This window comes from Marmota flaviventris, chromosome 5 (assembly GCF_047511675.1).
Source record: "Marmota flaviventris isolate mMarFla1 chromosome 5, mMarFla1.hap1, whole genome shotgun sequence".
NCBI lineage: Eukaryota > Metazoa > Chordata > Mammalia > Rodentia > Sciuridae > Marmota > Marmota flaviventris.
Genome location: NC_092502.1, coordinates 105,862,237 through 105,884,718, shown reverse-complemented (window position 1 = coordinate 105,884,718; position 22,482 = coordinate 105,862,237).

The window sequence follows — 22,482 nt, the reverse complement described above, 5'->3', positions numbered from 1 at the left end:
AGAACCAGCAGAAATGTGGGCCTGGAATTGGTGTCCCAAAATATTGGTGAAAATGTGACTGGGGATAAATATGGGCTTAGCAGAGATGGACTCAAGAGTGACGATAGCAAGAGCCATTTCAGGTGGGCAGGTAAGAGAGGAGACAGCCTGGGATAAGGTGAGGAGGAAAACAGGAGGTGAGGAAATGGTGATGAAGGGGAGACAGAGATAAGTCAAAGGTTGGGCCCAGAGGCATGAGCTGGCAAGAGAACATCATCCTCAAGGCGAGGTTCAAAGTTTTTGACCTAGAAATTGCTTTCCTCTCATTTAGGGATCCTAAAGGGCCTATGAAAGAGCTTGACAGGAGTAGTGGGGATAGTGGGCCTGGAGGTGGGTATGGGAACCCCCTGAAGGTTTACAGAGATCTGATGAGTATGTATTTTTTCTGGAAAGGAGTTACAGAGCCTTCATCAGATCTTTAAGAGATGGCGAGCCAAGGATGTTTATGAGCCATTGAGCTAATCTCGTCCCTTAATTGAAAATATGAGGAAACCAAAGCTCAGGATACCAAAATGCCTCTTGTTACAGACCGGATCTGAATGTGTAACGCTGACATGCAGATTATCTGATCTTTGACATTTTCTCAAAATGCCTCCCATGGCAGGACAGTGTAGTGATCTACAAAGACTCAATCATAAGCAAATTGGGCTTCCCTTGGAAATTACACAGATTCCTAACAGAGGAGACAGAGCTGTTTGCTCAAGGCAGCTCACTGTTGAAACAATCCCGAAGTTTCAGTATTTCAGTATAACTGAAGTTTTATTTATTGCTCTCCTCACAACTGATATAAATTGTGGGTCTATCCTCCCAGAATGATAGGAACACGGATTCTACCAGTGAATCTCCACCATCTTGGAGATTTTTACTTCTCAGCATGCAGATGAAAAAGAAGAGGGCAATGAGGATCAAGAACTATATGGAGCCTCACTTCCAGCTAGACCTTAGTCATATGGTTTCATCCAGTGGCAAGGGAGACTGGGAAATGTAATCTTCCTGTGTAGCCAGTTTGATGACCAACCATGCTGCCTTACCTGGGAATGTCCCAGGTTTAGCCCCGAAAGTCCTGCATCTGAGGAAAACCCTCAGTCCAGACAAACCAGCATCATTAGTCACTCTACAGCTGGAAGAATGGACATGGCTTTGGTGAACACCTACCTGTCACAAGATGTTTGAGCAAACATCACTCACCCCCTACCCCCACTCAACTTCTGAATCAACTGAGAAATAGAATATGGAGAGATGGAAATAATTCATCCACCAACAAAGCTAGATCAGAGAACAAGGTTTTTGTCTATGGGCAGTGGGAGAGAGGTGGACCCCCTGATGATGAACCCCAGAATGAGGGATACTTTCCCAACTGTCAAGGGAGGTGCTGCACCTGCCCATTCAGAAGCCTGATGGTGGAACCCAGAAGTCCCCCATTCTGTGATCAGATCTGCTGCCAAAAAGAAAATTTAAAAAAAGGAGCTGATCTTTGTACATCCAGTTTATTTTCCCCACATTTACCTAGTAGAGAAGTCACTCCATCTTCCTGGAGTGTGAACATGAGTACAACAGAGAGTGAAAGAAAGCCCAGACCATTATAGCAATCGATCTTCCCTCACAGAGAAGGAAATACCAGGCAAGACAGGGAAAAACAAGGTAAGGAATTTTAACTACAGAGGTAAGGAGACATTAGAATCATAGACTAAGGAGTTTTTAGAGACCTTAGAATTGTAGAATTTGGAGTGAAAATGTTCTTTCAGTGAGACACTAACCAACCTCTTCATTTTGTAGGTGAGGCTCTCTTCCCTCAGGCCATCTCAAAGGATATAAGAAAAATCAAATTATTTTTGTGGGTGAGCTGCTGTGCTCTCCCAGCCAGATGGTCGCTGAGCACAAATGCTCAAATGACTTCTGATCCACAGTATTTCTTCTCCTTCTGGGTTGCCTCTTTTTCTAATTTAATTGGAAGAAGAAATTTACCTAAAAGATTCTTGTTTTTTTAATCTCGGAAGTCACTTTAATGCTCATCTCTCACTATATTAGTCAGTTTTCCATTACTATAATGAAATGTCTGAAGGTGGGTGCTTTATAAAGAAAATAGATTTATTTAATTCACAGTTTTGGAGGCTGAAAGGCCAAACATGGCACCAGCTGTGGTGAGTACTTTTCCAGCTGCATCACCTCATGGTGGATGGCATCACATGTGAAGAGGATGAGAACAGGGAGGGAACAGGAAGCTAGAGTGTGAGGAGGGGCCAGTAACAACTCACCTTGTTGAGAACTAACTCAGGGTTCTCATGGACCTTGTCCTCATGTAAATCCTTCCCAAGGGCATGCACCCACTTACCTAAGGACCACTCACTAGACCTTACTTCTTACTGGTCTCACCACTTCTCAACATCACCACCCCCAGGATCAAGCTTTCATACATGAACCTTTGGGGATACACTTAAACCATAGCAATCACAAAAGAGTAACCGAGTCTCAGGAAGAGGAGGTGACTTGCTTAGGACACAGGACTGTGGGTATATGGCCATTGCAGGGCACAGGTGACATATCTTCTCACTGCCAGAGAGGCCTGTCTCTTCCAAGTTACTCTGGCATCCCCCACCAAGCATGGTCAGAGTTCCCAGAGAGTTGGGGACATATCTAAGTGTCAGACCAGGGTGGCTGTTCTCAGAGGGTAAAGTAATAAGAGGTCACCTTCTCCCAGCCTGATGAGGAGACCTTACTCTGTCCTCTAAGGTCGTCTACCCCAGCCCCTTGTGACTTATTGAAAAAGCAGTGATCCTCATATTTTATTTTTTTAGCAGTAAAATATCTCATTGCTTTCCTACTGTTTAGTAAGGTTGTGTGATGTGTAAGAAATGCTGATGTAAGTTAGCTGGAGATGAGGGGGCTTTACTATAGGAACTGAGACAGCCCTGAGGCCTGAGCTGCCCTGAGGAACTAGTCAGTCCTGGGACTCACTGCCCTCTCTGTCTCCTTCTTATGGCTTCTCGTTTTCCTTCTTGTGCTTCTGCTCAGTTCTCCTCCACCTCCTGGCTGATTGTGCTTATTAGAGGTTTCCAAACTTTCTTAACTGTGGCTTATGCACAATTTTTGCTTTCCATGCCCCCACTTTTCCCTTAGGCCATCTCAAAGGATATAAGAAAAATCAAATTCTTTCTCTTACCATACTCTCATAACACAGAATGCTTCTGAGGACAAATTGTAGGGGTGTTTCCCTGCACACCAAACAATCAGTTCTGCAGCGGGCACCAGCTGGGTGTCCTCTAATTCAATTTAATTCTGACACTATCTCGAGATAGCATTGCATCCCAGTTTGGCTCAGTCTCACAAGACTGCCCTTTACTTCAGGTGCAGGTTGCAAGACACAGGTTGTTTTTATCTGTGCTTCAGATTGACTGGTTAAAAATCAATGTTCCCATGACCTTGTTCTTGGGTTTGATTAATTTACTAGAGCAGCTCACAGAACTTGCGGAAACACATCCATTCACTGTTTTATTATAAAAGATATTACAAAGGATACAGGTGAAGAGATGCATAAAGTGAGATACGTGGGAAGGGGTGAGGAGATTCCATGCCCTCTCCAGGTGTGCTGAAAAGGTCCTATGATCTCTGAATTCCTGACCTGGCCCATTCCTTGATGATGTCATTAATGAATAAGGGTCCTGCAATAGCATATTCAGTCCTTTGGGGGTTTTATGGAAGCTTCATTACATAGGCACAATTGATCAAATCATTGGCCATTAGTGATCAACCTAATCTTGAACCTCTCTCCCTTCCCCAAGGGTTGGGAGACAGAATTGAAAAGAACCTGTAATCCTGCCTTAGTCTTTTCTGTGAACAGACCCCATCCTCATGTTGCCTAGAGGCTCCAAGGCACCAGTCATCTCATTAGCACATGAAAGACACATCATGTTGAAAATTCCAAGGATTTTAGGAGTGTATTCCAGGACACAGGGCTGAAGACCCAATTTATATTTCACAATATCACAGTATGCTCACAGTTTTAATCTTGTTGCTCTGGTTTTTTTCCTTTTGTGTTTCCTAGTACTAAGAAAGACAGGACCTGTTTGGCTCAGCCTATCTCTTTCACAAAGACAATCTCTTTCAGATTATGAGACTGGCTACCCTTTGGTTAAGTGCCTACCACTGCATAAATCAGATATAGCCAAAGAGGACTTCCATCATGTGGCCAATTTTCTGGCAAATGACGGGTCTATTGGGGGTAATTTTTTTTAAAAGGGATAAAGATATTGTGAGTTTGTCTAATGTCTCTGATTTTTCTTTCTTTTTTTAAAATTAAGTTTCAAATGTCATGGAACTGAATCTCTTCATTGGCATCTTTTGTAAATTTCTCGTGACTTATAAAAATATGTTATCCAGGAACTCTTTCAACTATCTAACAGTGAGTCATGAGCATGCTATAATTTCCTGTCTGTAAACTGGTCGGCTCTATTCCAATAACTTTTGTTGGGTTCCACTCCCATGAGGCTAAAATTTTAGTGTGCCACTGGCAGAATGAACCCATGTGCTTGGCCTCTGAGCTCTGTCCTGAGAAGGTCCTATGATCTCTGAATTCCTGATCTGGCACATTCCTTGACGATGTCATTAATGAATAAGGGTCCTGCAATGGCGTATCTAAACCTTATTCTCCTGTGTAAACCCTGTTCTATGTCCCATCTGAGAGAAATTAGTTGATTTAGGAGTTTGAGAGGATGCATAGGTGTTAGAGATACATAAGAAAGGAGTAAACTTTTGCTAAGCATCTACCATGAACCTGGTATGAGATTCTCATTTCATAGATGAAGTTGAGGCCCAGAGAAGATTAAAAAAAAATTCTCAAAGGATCACATAGTGAGAAGGTAGTGGAGCTAGAATTAAGCCCAGATCTGCCTAATTTCAAACCCCCTTTGCATCAGACCTTGAAGTTGGTAGTTGAGAAGAGGGGGCACATATGTTCCAAGTGGAAAAACATGAGACCATCACAAGTAAAGCTGTAGAGACGGGCAAATAGTGCAGAGACTATTGGCTGGATTGGCAGATTCCTGTTGAGAATAGCGGAAGATTCAGTATCAGAGGCAGCCAGATTCTTGCACAATAGAAAGGCTAGGCTGGATGTAACTGACATTTTCGGAGGCCTTTGGCAGTCACAGAAGGCAAGGCAAGGCATGACATCCCCATGACAGCTGTTTACATCAGAAGGATTAGTCTGGAAACAGGTGTCAGATAATTGGAATAGGAAAAGACAAAAGGTGACTTAGGCACACACAGCCTTGGAGGCCCCTGTAATCTTAGGGAATGTTTCACAGCTGGCTTCATCTTCTCAACCCAAGACCCTTTTCCAAGTCCTTTTGCATCTTCTCTGTGACAGTCATGAGGCTGGGATTGTCAGTCCTCTCTGTAGGAACTGAGCTTGGCTATTCAGCATCTCCTTTGGTGCAGAGAAAGGCTGGTAATTTCTTGCAATAAATCCCATGTGAAGCTTCCAAGTGCTGCTGCATTTTTGATTTTTAAAAACAGAACTACTCCAAAGGGTAGCGAGTACTGAGAAGCTAAGGCTGTGGTCTAAATTTCCCCTGAAAGTCTTAACCACGGGTGAGATTTTGTATGTATATCAATCAGACCATTTCCATCCTTGTTCTCTGTTCCTGTCACTCCAAGTGTGAGAAGAGAGAGATGATTAAAATAAAGGAGAAGTTCCTGGCACTTTACCTTCTACTTCTCGTTTTTTTCTTTTCCATAGTAAAATTACCATGGAATTATAAGAAATTGCAGGTATTTGGCTATAGTACTATGGATTTGTCCTGGAGAGAGAAAAGAAATCAACCAAATTTATTTCTTTTCATGCATTTTTTTGAGCTATTAAGGATATTTATATAATTTGGGCATGCAAATAATATAAATAGTGTTGCTGCTAAAATATATCTTTCTGCCACCAAAGATTAAGTATGAAGTGTGGATGTAAGTTAGTTGGTCAGTTTTCTTGGTGAAAAGACTGAAGAGGAGAGAGTTTAACCCCTAGACATAGAGGTGGTCAGTAGTCATAGAGGTGGAAATCCAGTAGATTAAAAATGGCAGGTTGAACTGCTTTTTCCTTTTGCCCCAGGTTAAATTTAGAGCCTTTCATCCCTGACATACTTGAAGTAAAAAAAATAAATAAACTTGCAACTTTGACACAACCAGAGGAAGAAGTGCAAAAGTTAAACTGACGATCCCTCTGCCCAGTGAAATATTAAGAAAACCAAATCAAAAGACTTAAGTGACTGCCCTCAATGTGTACGTCACTGTGCTAGGAGCAAGCATGAAGCATTTTTTTCTTGAGTTCAGTGACAGGGAAACCATATTCTGTAATAGCAGTAATCTGCATTGAAACAGAGGTGAGTCGTTAACATTTCAAATTCCATTTCATGACCCCAAGGGCACACTCTACCCAAAGCTTTCCCTACCAAGTGCAAGTGCAAGATCAGCTCTCTGCATTCTCCGGGGCTTAAAGGCCATTAGACTGCACACACAGGGACTCATAAAAAGTCCATGTGTTCAAGGGACTGTGCGGAAGGAAAAATAACCTCTTGCTGCCAAGTTGTGGGACTTTTCTGTCAGGTGTGGATGAAGGCCAGAGGCTGGGTGATCCTCAAACGTTGGTTTGGAGTGGTCTATGTATTTGGATCCACATGTCCCCCTCTTGGTCCCATCACAAGAGAACTGAGAGGACATAGGATTAGCACAGTTTTAGATAGGAATTATGAAAAATAGCATATACTGAATAGAATTGAGTCAGTCAAGGCAAGCCTTGTGCGTGGTCGCCTGTGGCATCTAGTTCAAAGCTGGAGAGGTTACAACGGAATCTCATCTATTTATTTGCACCTCTGGGAATTTGGGGAACCAGGGCAGACAGGCCTCCATAGAACTAATGACTAAATTGAAAAAACAAAATAAAAAAAAAACCAAGAAATTTAGGATTCTTGAGCAAAAAAAGGGGAGACATTTTGAGTCAACCTCTCAGAAGGAGGGAGTGACTTACTGGGCAAGGAATTCACTAGTGGGGGAAGGAGAGACTATTGAAACACTTATTTTTCATAATCAAGGGATTCTTTTGAGTAGCAAAAAGATCTGTCTTTCTACCCAGGGAACTTGTAAATGCCAATGTAATGCAGGGACTTGTCTCAGGAGCCTTAAAAAGTCCAAGATCTCTGAAGGGCCAGATAATTCAAGGTTATCTGAGAGAATTCTAACCATCTGGGATATGGGGCTGGGGTCCAAACCTTCTCAATTTGACAGGAACAGTGCAGATCAGGGACTGCAGGAGAATTGGGGACAGCGGTAAAAACAGCAATTGTGGAGAAACGGAACACCCCAGAAGCAGTAGCAAAGATGCTAGTGAGATATCAGGGATTGGTGGGGGAAGGCCGGGAACCTGGAGATTTAGTTACAGAAACACAACCATGTGGGAACTCAGAGCCAAATGCCTCTCTGGCCCATCACCCAAGCTTTGAATATCAGCAGCAGCTGTGTAACCTGAAAAAACAAGGCTTTCTCTTGATGCCTGGTCAAATATTGGCTACTTTAGAAAATACCACCATTTTTATCCAAATTTTGAGATGTGAAAGGTTAGGGAGGGTGAATGCAAGCAAGAGACTGGTTTGAGCAGTTTGCCAGCTGCTAGGATCAGGGGATGGACAGGGGACTCCAAGACTAGTGGTCAGATCAGAATTGTCCCACTATGTGGAGAGAAGAACTACCTGCCTGATAGTTAAATAACATTAGAAAATCTGTTCCACTGTCCTCTGATAGCCTCTGAAAATTTGTCTGAGTGGCACATAGCACCACACAGATCCTCCCACCTTCAGGTCAGGTGAGGCTCTGAAGATCCTACATTGCTGCATATGTCTGCCTTCCTTATGGCCTCATATGTGGGAAGGAGAAGTCCTAATCTGGTCGAAGCAGCTTTCTGGCCCCATAACCTCTGTGAACTGAACATATGGGAGGTAGCTCTTTACTGACACCCATACAGTCATTTACAACAATAGCATATTCTTTATTAATTCCTCTGTACCAAGTTACCTTCAAGCTTAGCAACATAAAACAACAGCAAATGTTTATCTCATACAGTTTTTACAGGTTAGAAGGTCAGGCTCTGGACCTTGCTTGGCTCTGGGTCTCTCAGAAGGTAGCAGTGAAGAAAGATGTCAGACATGGTTGCAGTCAAGTCTGAAAACTTGACTGAAGTGGGAGGGTCAGTCTCCAAGATAATGAGCTCACATGGATGGTGACTTGATGCTGTGGCAGAAGGCCAGTTCCTCACCACATGGACTTCTCCATAGGGCTGCTTGAGTGTTCCTATGGTGTCCAGCTCCCCCACCCTGCTCCAGATCAAGTGATCCAAGAGAGCAAGGAAGAGGTCTCAATAATTTTTATGATGTTGCCTTGGAAGTCACACCCTGGCATTTCTTTGATATCCTATGGGTCACATAGGTGAACTCTATTCAGTGCAGGAGGGGACCACACAACATTGTGGATACCAAGAGGTAAGAGATGTCAGGGGCCATCTTGGTGCCTGGCTACCATGAACATCCAGCATCTATTAGGCACTCACAATGACACAGGCACCTTGCCAATCATTCTTCATACAAGGCTCTTGATTTTCTTATTATCCTCATTTTTACAGGCAAGAAAACAGGCCTAGAAAGGCTAAATGACTTTCCCAAGGTTTTACTTGTCCAGCTCACCTTTGAATTTCACCTCTAAAGTATATAATTCCATTTCTGTTTTCATCGAGCACATGAGCAGTGAGTGCCTACCATTGTTGTAGGGCCTGAAAACACATGGCAGCAAGACCCAGTCCCTGAGGCATGTGAAGATTTACATAAACAAAAAGATAACCTTGTGTTTAAGGTTAGTGAGGCTCAACTGAGGGAAGCAGTCAGTTCTTGGTGGGTAGGATGGGTCAGAAAGGCCTTCTTGTAGGGGTGATGTTTGAGGTCCATCTTCAGAGGTCATGCGAGTTCTCAAGTGGGAACATATCCTAATTTCGGGCCTGGAGGAGGAGTGAAGAATTCTTACTGGCTTCTACAGAGTACCCGGAAATCAGCCATCTTCATTTCTGAGCCTTTGTTCTGTTTGATGAACCCAGATGACACTTTTGCAATACAGTCAACTGAAGGGAGCCACGGTGTCAGGCGTCTGGTGTCAGGAGACTCAGGTTTATATACACCCAACTTCCTACTAGCCCCCATGTGAAATTCTGGAAAATTCTTACATATGCTGTGGCTCTAGCTTCTTTGAATGGGAATTAAACAATCTTTCCTTCCATCACAGTGGGGAAAGGGAGAGAAGAGTGATTGTGAGGATCAAACAGAATTAAAGATATAAAATGCTATGGAAAAGCTCCAAATTCTCCTTCCTGAATGATCTAAAGCCATGAGCCAATCTCTCTACTACCCCACTCTACCTGCATTGTGCAGAAACAGAGGGGTTGCAATATTTATCTCGTTTTTCACAGTGTACATTCAATCAAGGGGAAAAGAACCAACATCTCCTGGAGATGTTTGATGTTCCAGTCTCCCTCTAAAAAGAATTCAGAGAGGCTTCAACTGTCCATCAGAAATTACATCACTTAAAATGTTGAATGACATGATAAAAGAGAGAGAAGTACACTGTTTGCTTTTATGACATCGCCTGGTCTTTGTGCAGCTCTTAAAGAACAACTGTCAGGGGGCTAGGGCTGTGGCTCAGTGGAAGAACCCTTGCCTAGCACATGTGAAGCCCTGACTTCCCAGCCTTAGCCCTGCATAAAAACAAACAAATAAAATGAAGACATGGTGAACAACACTGCATGACCCACCATCGCTCTGCATTTCATTCTCTGAGAAGTCAAGCACATTCTTTTCTGGTGTGATAATGCTGTGATTTATTATTATTATTATTACATAAGCAAATGAGCAGTGTTTTTCCTCTGAACAGTGCTTTCATGTGCATGTAAACCACAGCCAGCAGTTCCTCAAAGAAAGGCAAAAAAAAAAAAAAAAAAGGCAGGAATGTTGAACACTTTTATCCTCCTTTGGTCACATATATGGCACAATGCCAGGGGGCGGTCACCACTCCCTTCCCATACAGGCTCTGGATGCCCTGCATTCTCAACATAGATAGATAAAAGACTAGATATGAAGGGGAGTGATAGGTCCCCCGGGTTTACCGAGCATTTCATACGAGCACCTGGTGGTGTTACGCATCCGAATAAACACACAGAGCTTGACCTCCTTCATTTCATCATGCTCTCTCTCGCCTGGAGCCTTGGACAGTCTCCCCTACAGACTCCCACAGTCTCTCCCTTCTCCCTTCCAGGAGTCCTTTTCACCTACACAAAAATGTCAGATGCCATGTTGGGACCTTGTGTGCCCCTCAATGCACACTGGCAAATCTGTCCCAACATCCATCAGGTTCAGAAAACGTCCTTTCTCTTCTGGTAATGGGGGCTAAGACAGTTCTGGAGTAACCCTGGATTGAGAACTGAAGATCACCTTGTTCTGTGGAAAGTGAAAGAGGAATTGGGGCAGGGAAGCTAAAAAGCTCCGAGCAGTTCCAGAATGTCGACTCTCTTCTCTCTCCTTGGCACTCCCCATTACCACCAGTGGTCAGGGATTTGCTGCCTGGTGCCTTTTTTCAAATATGGCTATAAATGCTTTATTGTGGTTAGAAGAAGACATGCATTATTAGAAACCCATTATATTCTTCAGAGACGACTTTGTTGTTTGGCTCATTCATATATTATAAAATTAAATTTTTTTTGGCATGCAGTTTTATGAATTTGGACACATGCTTGGATTCAAGTAACCACCATCACAAGTAGGACACCTAACAAATCTGTCACCCCAAGACACACTCATGCTGCCCCCATGTAGTCACACTCTCCCCCTGACCCCTCACTACCATAACCTGTTCTTTTTTTTTTTAATATTTATTTTTTAGTTTTTGGCGGACACAACATCTTTGTTTGTATGTGGTGCTGAGGATCGAGCCCGGGCCGCACGCATGCCAGGCAAGCGCGCTACCGCTTGAGCCACATCCCCAGCCCCCATAACCTGTTCTAATTATGGATTTGCCTTTTCTAGAAGAATACAGAAATGGAGTCCGACGGTATAGAACTTTGGAGACCTCCTTCCTCTCTCAGTATTCTGCCTCTGAGATTCACCCATGCATGTTATTGTGTTCTTTTTGCACTAGTTCTTTGTTTTTACTGTTGAGTAGTATTCTACTGCCCTATTGTATATTTAACTTAGCATGTTTCTGTATAACACGGTTCCCATGAGTCCTGGGAAGAACAGACTTGGGTCACCAAGTGAGGAAGTAACTAAGGTTTATTCTTCAAATTCTTTGCTTACTTGTCATGGTCTTGTTGGGGGATCATGTGGAGATGAAGAGGAACAGGCAGTTCTCATTCAAGAACACAAGGAGTGTAGAGAGAGCAGAGGACCCAGCACCTCAGGCCTCAAAACTCCCTTTAAGCCAACCTTCACGTTGCCAGGGTGGGGGTTGCACTGACCCTCTCCCAGGCAGTGGTTTTTAACAGGGGGTAATATTGCCCCTGCCCCGTGACATATGACAGCCTAGAGGCATTATTTGTTATCATGCAAGGGATTGCTACTAGAGAGCAGGGACACTCCTAAACATCCCACGATGCACAAGACAGCCTCCCCTAACACGAAGAATTACTTGGCCCTAAATGTCAAGAGACTGAGAAAACTTGATCTAATGTACCCCAGGTATCACCTCAAAAGATGCATTTAGAGGGTTTTGTGTTGGGTCTGAAGACCTTGGCAAAACAAAGGGTAGCCTTTCTGTGAAGAATTACTGTTTTCTTTCAAAATTTAAGTGATAACCAGGAAGTAGAATCAGAAAGATGAAGGGAGAGATTCTGTAACGCCCCCTGAAGAAGTTGCACAAGCCCCCTGTGAGCAATCTCATCTTCCAAACCGCCAGCGGCTCCCCCGGGGAACTGTGGCTGCCCCCTCTGGGCCAAAGCTTATTCCACTGGGCCTGCAGCTCCCCTCACACTTCTCCTTACCTGGAGAACTTATCCTCAGGCTCACCCTCTGTGTATGCCTGGGACAGATATCTTTCTTTACAGCCCCAGTAGCACCTGGCACTTACCTGGAATGTGACATTCTTCCCAGAGCCTTTGAATTTGTTGTTCTCTCATCATTGGGCTATTTTCTGCATAGAATCCAATGACTGGACAATTCGGTGCTCAATAAATACTTGCTGAATTTTTTTTAAAAAAGCATTATCTAAATGCATTTGAATAGATTATTCATCCATTTGTTCAATCACTCAATAAATATTTATGGATCACCTACTCCATGCCAAACAATATTCTGTGAGCTGGAGATACAGGAGTGAACAAAAGAGACAAAGTCTCTGCCCGCATAGGGCTTACAGTCTGGAGCACAGGTGGCAAACATTTTCTGTAGAGGACCAGATAAAAAAAAATATTCTCAGCTTTGCAGACTGCCCTGTCTCTATTGCAATGATTCAGCCTGACCATTGTGGTGTGGAAGCAGCCAGAGGCGGTGAACAGACAGCAAGTGTGATTTTGCCCTAAGGCTGCAGCTTGCCAACCCCTTTCCTAGAAGGAAGACGAATAATAGAGAAATAAATATAAAATTTGAGCAGTTAGGGCTATTTTTTTTTAAAGGCAGAATATGGGCTGGAGAGCAGAGCAGGTGGTCAGGAAGGCCTCTCTGAAAGAAGACCAGAGGGAAGAACAAGGGCAAAGGCAGGAAGCACAAGTGTGCTGGGGTCTTGGAGGCACTGTGAGAAGGCCTAGGAGGAAAGAATGAGCAAGGAAAGCATGAGGGTTGAGGCTGGAGAGTCTGCGGGGCCACACAGTAGGTACCAGGCGGCTTCCATGTTGATTTGCCATGTGAGGGAAGCCCTTGGAGGTCTTTTGAGAGGTAACACCATGTGCTCTGTTTTCACGGTGGAGCAAAAGGGGCAGGTCCACAGCCCCCATGAATACCCACAGTGTGTTTGGGTGGTTTAGTAAGAGCTAACTCTAGGAAGGGGCAGCCTCGGATCTCAGCCTCCCCTTCCCACCCCCTGCCAAATGCCTTTGATTGGGATCCAGCTTGCACAGCTAGACATCACTGTCCTTGGTCTTACATGCTGCTGAGGTTAGACTCCAACCAGATGGCATTCTTAAGACCATCTGAGGCTTTGATATATTTGTTTTACAAACTGTTGTCATTTAAGATGGTTTCTGGGGTTCCAGACCAGTGTTTCAGGGAAGATAGGAGGGATCTGCTCCTAGGGGTGCCCCTTCCTGAGACTTTGTACCACTAGAACACATGCTGCCTCTTTTTCATCCGGAGGGAATGCAAAGCAGTATCAACTAGGGAAACAGGACTGTGAGGAGCAGAAAACTCCCCCAGTTCTGGAAACCAGTACAAAGGAATCTTACAGTGATAATGATGGTTTTCATTTTCTATTCTTCGTTGAACTACAAGTTACCAGGAAAGTACTGTCACACATTTGGATGCAGCTTAAATTTCTCAAAATCTGAGCCACTACAGCTAGTAACAGTGGGACACATGAAACAATGACTCCAGCTTCCCCGTCATGCTGTCGTTGTTGTCAGTGGGTAAATTTCTTTAGCAAGTTAATGTGGTTCTGTTGGAACTGACTGGAAAAAGTCCAGCCGTGGCTCACTCTATGTAGGTTGGTCTTCTTTCCTCTTTACTTATTATTTTGGATGGGGAAGTATTAACAGCTAGGGCTGGGGGGAGTGAGAGACAGTTTCAATAGTATTAAATTCCAATCATAGGCAACTAGGAGGCTTCCAGAATAACTAGACCAGCTTGCTGTGGACCAATGTCTTTTACTTCTCCAAGGTGCTTCGGGAGGCTGTGAGGCCAGGGATGAGGCAGTGCTTTCCAAACAGTGTAGACTTTACCTAGAAGTGTTCTCCAACTGGGTCACAAAGAGCATTACTATTAGTTCTTTGGCCATGGTCATCACCATAGGCCACACAACTTTCCCCATCTCACATGCAAACAGTCTTTTGCTTCTTGCCCAGAGGTTCGATAGGGCCCTTTATTCATTTGTCAATTCTAAGAATGAATGAATGGGACCAACATAAAAAATGAAAATTCCTTATGGACAAATGCAATTTGGTTGCCTTGAATTAAAACAAAACAAAACAAAAGGTAAAATTAATGTGCTATTTTTAGTTTTGTGGTAAGAAGCAACTTCTAAGCTGTGAGCAGAGGATGAAGGATATAGCCCCAGAGTTGGGCTTTCTGCCTAGATCTGAGGTTGTTAGGAGGTGTCTGAACATCAGGCCTGGAACTGGCAAAGCCATTTTGTTTTAGTCTGTCCTTTCCATTTGTTTACCAGGGAAAATAGACACTTGCTAATTTTTTTTTTTTTTCTGAACAAACTGGGAAAGTGGAAATGCATCTTGGTTTGCAGTAAAGTTTGCATTGGCTGTTCTTGCCCTTGCCCTACTCTGAGGGATGCGACTCATATCAAAGAGTGCATAGACCTTCAGCGTGCAAAAGTGAAGCAAAGTGGCAGCTCTGAGTGGCCTTACTGCTATTCTACAGGATATAGCTTCAAGTAACCACTGAATAAAATGGTTTTGAGGTGTGTTGCTTGCTTATATCAACAGCTTCCCTGCATAGCTGTGTAAAACGTTACTGTAACATGCTCAGATCTTCTCCCCGAGATAATTTTTTTTTTTTTTTTTTGCTGGGGGAAGGGAGGGTAGGAAACAGGACTGAAAGCAAACCTCTGGTTTCTCCTGAGTTCCAGTAAAGCAACCTCTGCTCTGAGTCAGTGAGTGAAAGAGGAGAACACAGGAAGCCAAACTCCACCGTCACGAAAGAGCCCCAAAAAAAGGGACCTAAGATTTTTTTTCAAAGGGAGAAGCATTAACAAAATGATGGGGAAGACAGAAAATAGAAGAACAGAGAAAGAAAAAGAGGAAGTAAAATTTGAGGAGGAAAAAAAAAAATCACAAGACATTATTTTATTGCTACGTGAACAGAAGGCAAAATTGTATCCAGCCCACTGTAGCCCCGCTGGCTTGCGACATCGAGGGGACTGGTGTCACCTATTGGTCTCAGAACATTTAAGATGAAGGATATTTGCTTACTTGGGGGGTAACAATGTGCTGGTTGTCTTTGGCTCCCCCTCTGTGTGCATCCAGGAGTTTGCACATAAGAGGATTTCAACAGAGTTAAATAGTAACTTCAAAGTCAGGTCTATACATGCCAAGTGAAATGTTTACAAAAGAAAAAGAGACTTTTAAAAGCACATATGGATAGTCCATATGAAGAAAAGGTTTATACATCTGGGCCAGACCCTTGACCCACTGAGTTCAATATTTTTATTCCAAGGGGGAGGCAAAGACTGTGGAACAGCAGGACTATAGGATCTCCGAGCGACCATCCACCCCAGTTGGCTTACAGGTTAACTCTCTCCTTGGCCAAGACAGAACCTGCATCAGTGAGCTTCATGTTACTGATTCTCTACTTGCAAAGGGAGCGCTGCATATAGTGCAGCACGTCTTCCCTGCATAGCAGTGTAGAGTGTTGTCATAACAAGCCAGCCCTCTACCTCCAACCCTGCATGGCAAAGAGCCTCCTTAACACTGCGTGTCAAGAGAGACCAACTGGCCACTCAACTTCAGACTCCTGGAGGAGTATGACCAGATGGCCAGCCATCAACATAGGGGCCCTGGGTTGGTTTGTTTTCATAAGTGAGAAAAACAAACATGAAAGGAATATCATCTATCATAGGATTTCCCTCAAGCCTTTTGCTCAATACCTTTATCTCAGTGGACCCTGTTTAAAGCATTTGAAATTTTGATCCTTGACCAATTCTTTTCCACTTTTGGTTATTCTAGGATGTCCAGTTGTGCTCAGAATCTCCTCCAGTTACTTTGGTAGTTCCCAAGAGTTATTTATTGAATACTCATGAGAAAGTCATCCTGAGGAAGAGCATCTTCCCTTTTCCTCCTCCTTGTCTCTGGTCTCTGTCAGGGATGGCTTTTACTAGAACCCCGATCTTATCATTAGTAATCTATGAAGACTTTATATTAAAAATTTGTAGAATGGAAATTTGATCCTTGACCAATTCTTAGAAATGATTGATGATAAATACACCAGGATACCAAGTGTTCCTACTTAAATGGGGAATGTTCCAAGAGTTTTTACATTGCTAATGATGACAGGAAAAGATAATCTGGCTGACTACTTCACAATGGATTTGGTAGGTAGATAGGAAATCCAAATCATTAACACCTTAATTCCTTTTCACTTCTTTCACATACTGTTGTTATTTTAGCAAACAAAGGTGAACTAATTGTAAGTTTTTTTCATCTTTTTAATTTAGAAAAAATAATAATAACTTTTCCAAGTGAGACAAATCACCACTCTTTTTCTTTCATGATGTTTCCTCAAAAAATATCTAGCATGTTTCACATGCATGCACAGGCGTGAACAACACGCACACACATACATTGGTGTGCTTTCTGCAATTGATCAACTTTAGTTTTTTCTCTCTTCTAAATACCCTTTAAACACCAGGTAATTCTTAACTGGGTGAAGGTAATATTTTATATCTCCCTGAAAACCTATCCAGAGCTACTTGCCTGTGTAGCCTGCAGCGTGGACCTCGGTTCTGTCTGAATTCCAAAAATGGAAGACATTTTTGAACACTAGTACCTTTAAAAAAATAGTGACTCTGGGCGCCCTCTGCTGTGTATTCTAAGTTTTTCAGATACTTGCTAGTGAAAGTAAAGCAGGTCAGCCAGGGAATAGTGCAAACACACACACACACACACACACAAACACAAATACAGATACGCACACATGCACACAGAAGTGCCATTGGGGAGGGCGATACAGACAAGTACTGCACTGACCACATGAGCTCTTACATTCAACTGCCTGTTTCCCAATACTGTTCTCTTCTACTCCCTAGTGCTATCTGCACAGGCAACCTCTCCGAGCTTCAGTTTCTTCATCTGTGAAATGGGGTAAAAGTACCTCATGGAGTTTTCCTGAAGATTCACTGAGATAATGTATACAAAGCACAGAGCCTGGCAAATACTAAGTCTTATTATATGTTATTTTTTCCCCTTCTTTAATAAACCCTAGCATAAATATCCTTGTTCTTATGATTGACCTACCACTTGAGCAAAGAAATGATTCTGCTAATCTGAATTGGAAATGACATTTCCTGCACTCTCTATCATTTTATATAGAGATAAACCCATTGACTCCAAAGCCACATGCTGAGTTGCTTGGTTCTCTCCTGGCTTCCCAACAGCACCATTTGTGTAGAATTGTCTTTGGCCTTGTATGCAGCCACCCTGTATCAGCTACAACCAGAACATACCCCTCATAGCACCTGACATCAGTCCTATAATTTCTAGCTAAGAAACTGAAGGTTATCTTAATTCTCTTGAACCTCATGGCTACATAATGGACGCCCCTGGGCTGTGGTGAGATACACAGCAGATTCTGCTTCTTAATTGCAGGAATCATATGGTCGGGCAGCCACAAATGCAGGGTTACAGCTTCCTTTGTGAAGCCACTTTCAATTCAACAGGACTATCTTGCTGTCTGAGAGTGAGGGAGATTTGGGGGATTATGGGAGAGGGTGACTCTGGGCTCTTCTGGGTGAGCAGCTTGGCCTGATTTAGAGCAGGAAAAAAGGAATCAGGAAAGATGAGGGATTTAGAAAGCATCACTGTAATCCACCTATGCATTTCCAGGCTGTCTGCAGCTCACGGACCAGGACGCACAGTGCCCTGCAGGCCATCTCTGAGGCTCCTAGTTCTTCCCTTGCAGAACCTGATTAAATGAGGCTTCCTCTCCTATCCTAAGCCAGCCGGCTTTGGAGGGTGTTGGCTGCAGGGTAGTGATTAAGAGGCCAGCATGTGGTTTTTTCTCTTTCCCTCTGGGCCTTCTTTTCCCAACCCCATCTTCAGTAGCTGTGATAATGCTGTCTCTGAGGCCCCTGGAGCCCACAGCCTTTGGAAGAAGGTCAGCCGGGCAACTGCTTCATCCTCTTTTATTAGCCACTTCAAAAGTTGTACTGGAACCTTTGTGCCCACCCTCAACTTTCCCCAGCCCTCTCCACATCACTTCTTTCTCTGATTAACTGATTCCTTGGAACTTCTGGGGGAAAACCCATGAATTCAGAAATACAAGACAGAGGGGCTCTGGTGCACTCTGGTCTATGAATGCACTCGCTGGTCCAGGACCCCTGCATGGGCCAAGCTATTTCACTTCTCCGTGTCTTGGCTGTCATTATGTGAAACAGGGAGCAACCCGTTTATGAGAAACTGAAGAGCTTAAAGCATATCATAGCAGACTGCATCTGTTAACTAAAATCTACCCTTAATTAATTTGCTTGTTTAAAAAATATGAAGGCCCTATCAATTATTTAGTCTTATGTATGCTTCATAGGCATGTGGGGATCATATAATAGAAGTGCAGAAAACTGTCCTTTAGAAGAGACCAGATATAATTTGGGAGAAAAAGTTCTTTAATAGCACAAGGCAATGGGATATATGTGTCAAAGTGAGTAACACTGACAACTGGGGTCACAAAAGATCAGAAATACTCATCTTATTCATATATGTGTGCATGTGTGCGTACACTATGTGCATAAACAGCTACTTATTGTGTCACTGGTGCAAGTAGTACTCTGGACTTGGTGTTTATCCCAATTGTAATCATATAGTCATCTGTCCAGTTACCCCTTTTTTTAAAACTATTTTTTTTGTAGTAGTAGATGGACAGAATTTGTTTTTTATTTTTATGTGGTGCTGAGGATCAAACCCAGTGCCTCACACGTGCTAGGCAGGCGCTCTTCCACTGAGCCACAGCCATAGCCACAGTCCTGTAGAATGCAAGCTTTCTATCCCAAGGGCACTTTTTTAATCTCTTTGTTTTGAATTCATGTCAAAGTATGAATATGAATATGAATAAAAGACATTTAAATCAGAATTACACCAATAGCAACCAATTTTTGTTGAGAGGATACTTTTGAGCTAATAATATTCAAGCTTATTTAAGGTCTTCATTCATTTTCTTTAAAATATGGGCAAACCGTTTCCATTTCCTTTTTTAAAGTATCATTTCATTCTCACTTTTCTCAAGTCATTCACATTGGGATCAATTTTACAATGATTTGGGTCATGACACAGTTTTTATGCATATCAAATTTTACTGATCATAACTTCAGCCGTTGTGATCTTTTCATGGCTAGTTTACAACCCAGTTTAATCTCCTCAAGTCAAATTTGTAGATAAAAATATTACACAGTAAATTCGAATCGTTAGATATTTTAGTCAAGCTCTGAGCAGTTATGCCATATGTTCTCTTATATTGCATGGATTCTTTTGTTAATACATATTTGAAAGCAATAAATGCATATAGTTTTTATTGTCCTTAATTCATAATGCCCTGGGACTCCTGAATCAAAGAAGGGCCTGGGGTCAGCTTGAGGCAACAGCAGAGTGAGGGTACTTATGAATGGGGACAGATGGCAGAGGCCGTGACCCCAGAAGTGGGTTGGGGAATGAAATAATGCAAATTATCATATGCACATACGAATATGTCACAATGAACCCTGCTATTGTGTGTAATTATAATGCATCGATAAAAGCATAAGAGAATAATCTTTACAAAGATAATTAAAAGTGATTCTTTTTGAAAAATAAATCAATAGCCTCCTGGGGCCAACATGGGCACCAGGGCAGATCCCTTGGATGCATGGACATAGCCAGACTTCATACCTATTTCCTCCTCACAAGTGAAACCAAAGAGGAGCAAGAATGGGGTGTGAAGCTCAGCCTCCCCCACACCAGAAACACAAGGATTTTCTCACATCACCTGTTCTTAAAGTGCATCGCCCAGAGTAGCCACAGCATCACCTGAGAATTTATTAGCAATGCAAATTCTTGACCCTACCTTGGATGTGCAGAACCAGAGTCTGCGGTTGGGATCCAGCAATTTGTGTTTTAACAAGCTCTCCAGGTGATTCTGACGCATGCTAAAATTGGACCACAGACTGATGCTCAACTATCATCTTGGATGTAAAAAGTATAGGAAGAAGATATCTAAAAATATCAAACACTTACCTCAAAGAAATCAAAGACTAAAATATCCTTCAAGCAAGTCTCCCATGATCCCCATTCTCAGGTTCTCAATAATCAGAGTTCATAAGAAATTTTATTTAGCTTGCAAAGATATAGAGAAATCTACAATTTCATCTATCTGAAATTGTAGCAGGTAAATCTTTACCTCCCCACTATAATTCCCAGTCATATTTACTATGAATTGATTAAAAGTTTGTGTTTTTCCTGTGTTTGTATTTTTCTCAGCAAAGCTGTCAATAGTCTTTGCCCAGGATTGGTCTCTTTTACAACCAAGTCTACTTTGATGTATGGCTTTGATCATTCTAGTATTAGGAGGACCACTTATAGAAGACACAAGCAGGTAAGTAGACCCAAAGTTCCTTAGGGTCAAGATGGCAGCCTAAAAATGTTCTGCTTTGGGAAAGGGAGCTGCCTGTCATTTTCCTGTGAATCCTAAGAGCCTTTGTGGATCCTAAGAGCCTTGTTCTTTGCAGATGCTCATTATAGATTTGATGAAATTAATGACAAATACATGTAGATTTAAACAGCATGGAAATGTCTTGTGGGAAAGATGACACATGAGTTGGACCTTGAAAAATTGGCAGAAAATGATTTTGGAGATTGAAGGCATTTAGCAGGAGGAGAAAAATGTGTATCATGAGATGAGCCAAAGTTTGGAGTGGTCTAAATGTGGAGTGTTTGGTATTAGTGTCTTAGTCTATTCAGACTATTATTACAAAATGCCACAAAAACTGATTGGCTTATAAACAACAGGAATTTATTTCTCACATTCTGGAGGCTGGAAAGTCCAAGAACAAGGCTCTAGCAGACTATGTCTAATGAAGGCCACCTTCTGCTTCTCAGACACCACTCTCTCCACAGGGTGGAAGGAGCAAATAAGCCTCTTCAGGCCCCTTTTGTAATGGCACCAATCCCATCTACAAGGGACCCACCCCCATGACCTAGTTACCTCCAGTCCCCATCACCTTGGGGACTGGGATTTCAACATATGAATTGGGGTGGTGGAGGGACAGGGCACAAACATTCAGACCATAGCACTGAGTCTGGGGAGAAAACTCTGTCCATGGGGGATCGTGATGAGCACCCACATCATTTTTTATATATATATATATAGTTAAATGGGTTAGCAATTTACATAAGTCCTAATCCTTTGATTTATTCACCTACTATGCTAGGCGTGGGGCAAATTGTGGAGGACAGGACAGACATGGCACCTAAGTCCAGGGAAGAACAGAAGATGAGCAGTGACAGACACACGATAAATGCTTTGATAAGTGAAGGACCAGAATACTAGGGTAGTTCACTTGAGAAGGAAGGTGGGCCCATACAGCTTCCCCAGATGAAAAGATGTCTGAGTTGTGAGCTGAAAACAATGAGTAGGAGTGAGCCAGTCACTGAGGTGTGGGGGGAAGGGGTGCGAAGGAGCAAGGGATGGAGCTGGATGGGCAAATGTGGGTCAGTGTATGCAGGGACTTCTAAGTCACATTAGGTCTGAGCCTTATCCAGAAGGACATGAGGAATCTTAGGAGATTTTAAGCAGGGGGAAGAACAAACTTTGGATAACCTCACTCAGGCTGCAGAACAGAGGATAGCTGAAAGACAGATGCCTGATAGTGGCGGTCTTAATTAGCGAAGTAGTAATAAGAAAGGAGAAAAGTATAGAGTTGTTGGAAAAAAGAAAATCGGTAATAGTCCTGACATTCCCACTACTGACAGGTGGGGTGTCCGCTCCTGCCTTGAATTCGGGTGGACATATGACTTTAGTGAAAATAATCCCATGACTTCTGATGCCAGGTCATAAAAGGACAACAGCTTCTGCCTGGTCCTCTGGGGACACTCATTCCTGGAACCTGGCCACCATGATCTCAGAAAGCTATGTGTAGGAGTTCTAGCCCCAGCCCCAGGTGAGGTCCCAACATCAACTGCCACAAGTACAGAGTGAGGAATCTTCAAGCTGACTCCAGTCTCAGTCATAATCTGATGAGACCCTGAGCAAGAAGCACCTGGTTGACCCCAGTTAATTCCTAGGATAATGAGAATAATGAAGTGATTGGTGTTCAAAGCCACAGTTTTGGAGTGCTTCTGACAGTGATTCCCAGAACACTATCCCTAATATCACTCCAATTAAGCTCCTGTGTTAGTGCGGGAATGTTCAGGGGTGAGATGATTGGATTATGGGAGCTGTAATTTAATCGGTCTGTCCTAGTTTTAATGGACTGGAGGTAACTGTAGGCAGGTGAGTTGTGGCTGCAGGAGGTAGGTCACCATGGGCGTGC